The sequence below is a fragment of the Propithecus coquereli genome, unplaced genomic scaffold, assembly GCF_000956105.1.
Source record: "Propithecus coquereli isolate 6110/MARCELLA unplaced genomic scaffold, Pcoq_1.0 Scaffold96, whole genome shotgun sequence".
In the NCBI taxonomy this organism is placed as follows: Eukaryota; Metazoa; Chordata; class Mammalia; order Primates; family Indriidae; genus Propithecus; species Propithecus coquereli.
The window spans coordinates 285,698-290,480 of record NW_012155951.1 but is presented as its reverse complement, the minus strand read 5'-3'; positions in this window follow the sequence as shown (position 1 = coordinate 290,480).

The window sequence follows — 4,783 nt, the reverse complement described above, 5'->3', positions numbered from 1 at the left end:
AAATAAATTATTCCTGCAGAAAGAAAGTTCCAGCCAAACTAAAAGTAAAACAAAACAAAAAATAAAAACAAGCCAAAAAAGAAAAGAAAAGAAAAGAAAAATATTGCAAAGTAGAGAATATTTGAAAAATTTAAAGTTAATACTTGAAAGTACATATTTTAGACTTAGACTGATCTGGTTACTTTCTAATTTTGCCAAGTTGCTTAACCTCTTCAGAGGTAGTTTCTTGTCTATAAAATAGAGCCGGTAATATGTGGCCGTCAGAGGTTTAATTTAATTGAGAAAATACTTTTAAACTGCCAGACACAATCCCTAGCACAAGAATAAAACTCCATAAAAACAATGGTGCTAGCAGTGATGGCGGTAGGAGTGGTATGACTAGCTGACCATTCTGAAAGCTGAGCTTTAATAAATAGTTTCTATGCACTATGTAGTTGTAACTGCTTAAAGCATTAATTCATTTAATCCTCACAGCAACCCTATAAGATCCACGCTTTTATTAGTACGAATAACAGATAGTAAAACTGAGGCATACACAGTTAATTTACTCATCTAAGATGAGCATAGGTAGCAGAACCAATATTCAAATCCAGGTAATCTCTCTCCAGAGCCTTCTGTCTTAACCATTAACCTAGTGGTGGTGAGGGTTGCTAGGAAACATCACAGATGAAGAACTAAGACTGATTCAGAAAGAATACAAAGGAAATACAAAGGAGTATCATCCAGAAACCTGGAAGAGCAATTGTTTTTCCTCTGCTGAATTGGCCAGGAAAGGAGCATGCCCAGTGATGCCCTCCAAAGGAAAGACTCTGTCTCCATCACAGCCTGCGGGACGTGGGTGTAGGTAGAGATGGTGACATCACAGCAAACAACCCAGGGGCTTCTGAGAGCTAAAAGGAGCCTATTCCTTCCCCAGTCCTGCGCTTGGTGTCTTGGTGTCGGGCTCCTCTGGGAGACAGCCTTTCTGTCTGCTCGGAGTGGGTGAGATCTTAGAGCACAAGGAGAAATCAGGTCCTGGGATTTCTAGGCTCTAGCACAAGCTTCATTTTGTTTCCTTTTTCATGGCCAAAACATTGGACTTCCTGGTGGATGCTGTAACTTCTCCATCTGTCTCCTGCAGGCCACCTAGATGTTAGAGGATCAGGAAGCTAGAGATCAAGAGAAGGATGGTGGGGGCGGGGGAAGCTTTTCTGGAATGTCTTTAAAACCTGGATCATTACAGAATATTCTGGTTGACCAAGACCCAAGACTAGGCTACAGCAAATACTCACATGTTCCTGGCAGCAGTGAAAAAGGAGATGTCCCTGATGAGCGTGCCATCTCCAGGAAGAAGAAGGAGGGTTTCTTCCCAGCCCCAGAGACATCTGCGTATCTCTGTGTTGGCAGTTTAGCTAAGGAAATTCACAGCCACATCCTCAGCTGACTGAGGATTTGAGAAACCATCTTCCTAGAAATAATGCTAAACGACAGAAAGCCACATCAGTGACATTCGATCTTCAATGCATCTGTGGTGACTAGCTTCCCACAATTTCCCTAAAATGCTTTTTTCCCACAGCAAACATTATTCAGAGCAGTTACGAGAACAGGCGCTTGAGAGGGAGACAGCTGCTACAAGTCCCTGCGTCAGCATTTGTCACACGAATTCCATCTGCAGTAAGATGAGTGACTGCATCAGGTTCAAATTTGCTCTGAACATGTTTAGGTACCTTCTACTATAGTTTTCCTATGCTTATATACGTATGGTTACTCCACGCCTTCTACCACACCTCTCCACTCCCTTGAGAGCCCAAGGAGAGAGAAAAGATAAGACCAAAAAGGACGCAAGCTCTTTGTGGAAAGCATGCAGAGATTGCATAGCATCCGTGGAAATGAAGAACATTAGATTGATTTGAAAGATTAGAGTATTTTGGAGTGAAATTTGAAGTTTGGGTACAGGGATAAAATGGAAAGGAATTTCAAGAAAAGTATTCAGAGAAAACACTCAAGGGCCCCTGAAACACTACTAAATTTACCTTAATAGTTTAGTAAACATTCAACAGAAAAAACCCATCATACCAAAAAGTATATGTAAGGAAAATTAGAAAATTCACAGAGGCAAAAGATTGCCATGCTAATTCTTCAAGGGAGCAACACAGACAGTTGCGCGGCCTGGATAAATGAAACTACCACATTATGCTAAGTTTAAGAGCCTTAATTCTTTTCTGAAGCAGTGCAGGAGGAGGCGCTGTTTCTCTGGCCAGGAAGTAGATGAAGAGTGTTGGTATCAGAGACTGAATGCATCGCAGCACCCGGCAGCATTCTGCATCTGACGCTGCCACGCGCAACACGCTCCTCTGCTGTGTGGTCCTTTGTCTCCTGAGAGCAGGTGAGTCCTGGGCACAGGTGAGGAGTCCCTGTCGCTGGCTTCCCAGGCTCTAACTGCAAAATGTTTCTTCCTGACCATCACATCAGTCTCCTCTCCCCCAGGCTCTGTCTTTGTTTGATCACCCTTTCTCCCCACATAGGCCTCAAGGATGCTGTCGTCAAACAGCTCCCAAGACACAGGATCACTGGGACAGGGAAGGAATTAACTCTACACTGCTCCCAGAATATGAATCACTTTGCAATGTACTGGTATTGACAGGACCCCGGATTTGGACTGCAGCTGCTCTATTACTCACCCGGCACCGACAGGAGTGAAAAAGAAGGTGTCGCTGAGGGGTATCGTGTGTCTCGAAGTAAGATAGACTATTTTCCCCTGACCCTGGAGTCTGCCAGCACCAACCAGACATCCGTGTATCTCTGTGCCAGCAGCTCATCCACAGCGCTGCACAGCCAAGTCCTCTCCACACAGAAAAGGGGCAAACCAAGGAGGTAGGGGGACCCTGCCATCCAAGTCATCACCACAACCAAGAGAGGTTTCTTCACAAGATTCCACCAAAGCCCTGGCCTGGCCCTGATATTCCTCGTCTCCTTTTCCCATTCTTTTCCTTCCAGGACCCCTTTCCTATTGTAATCAGTCTTTGTCCATTGTCAGTGTCCCACTAGACTAGAGGGCATCAACACAAGGTGAACGCTTTCCTCTTGGTCTATTGTGCTGCTATCACAAAATACCCCAGACTGAGTAAGTTATAAATAATAGAAATTTATTTCTTTCAGTTCTGGAGGCTGGGAAGTCCAAGATCAAGAAACTAGCACGTTCAGTGTCTGGTGAGGGCCCCAGTCTCTGACTCTGAGACGGCACTTTGAGTGCTGTGTCGTCACAGGGCCTTAGCTAGTTCCCTCCAGCCCTTTCTAAGGCACCGATCACTTCCCCAAAGGCCCCACCTTTTAATACCACCACAGTGGGGACTATGTTTCAACAAGAATTTGAGAAGGGACATTCAAACCACAGCAACTTTCTAAGGCAAACTTCACTTTTCAAATATAAGTGTAGGGAAATTTTGGCGAAATTGAATTCTGTTCAATCAAGTAAAGAAAAATAACTCTCAGGTTTGCAGAGATCCTTCAAGAGTCTCTCAACAGTCAATTGTGTTGCTTAGGAAAATGAGAAGGATGGCGGCAAGACTTGCTCACAGGTGCAACGCCTGAGCAGCAGTGAAAGAGGATGAAGAGGGTGTTGAACACTTTTAGATTATTTGTGGGCTCAGGATCACCCAGAGGGAGAGGAAGTTATTTTGCGTGCATGCGTATGACTGTGCGTTAAAGAGAAATGAAATACGTTTGTCTATAGGGATTATTGAGGAGCAGAACCTCACTTGGGCAGATGCAGGTGTAATTTCTGAAATCAATACCTGTGGCCCTGAATAAATGGACCAGAGATGCAGAAGGTTTGCTGAGAAGTTCCCCAAAGATGGGTGTCGGGTGATAACCACCTACATTAGTTCCCTATTGCTGTGCAACAAATCGCTGCACATTTTGCAAGTTAAGACAATGCCAATTTATTGTCTCACAGTTCTGTACGTCAGGACCCCAGGATGGTGAGGCCAGGGCCTTCTCAGGGTTTCATATAGCTGAAATCAAAGTGTCGGCAGGCTACATTTTCATCTGGAGCTCAGCTCCTCCTCCCAGCTTGTTCCTGTTATTGGTGGAATTTGGTTCCTTGTGGCAGCAAAGCTGAGGGCCCCATTTCTTTGTTGGACATCACTGGGGGATTGCTCTTGCTTCTTGAAGTTTCTTTCCGATTCCCTCCATCTTCAAATCCAGAAACACTCATCAAATCCTTCCCAAGCTTGAAAGTGCTCTGACCTCCCCTTCTGCTCCAGGCTGGAAAAAATGCTGTGCTTTCAGAGAACTCATGTGATTAGATTAGGTCAGGCCCACCAGGATATTCCTTTTGCCAAATAAGGTAACATAATCAAAGGAGTGATATCGCAACACATTTTTAGGTTCCACCCATGCTCAAAATGGAGGGGATTGTACGTAGGCAAGGGCCACTGGTGCTCATTCTTGGAGTTCCGACCACCAGACCAATGGAGAAAAAATGCCAGGAAAATCAGGAACAGCAATTCAGAGAGCATACAATCAAATGCACTAGATTAAAATTTAAAACTACTCAAGAGACATTTCGGAGTCTTAGCCACGCAGTGGATCAAGTTTTCTTCCTACCGCTTCATCAGGGACACAGTACAGATGTAGAATGGAGTGGCCTTTGGTGAAAGGGAGCAAAGGGCAGGTCTAGGAAGGAGGTGCAAGGGGGTAGACTAGGTCTGGCTCCCACTAGGAGGACCTGGGAGACTTGGGACAAGGAACAGAGTTGTTTTAGGCCCTGGTTTGACAAAAGAGAAGAAAGATGAAACCAGAA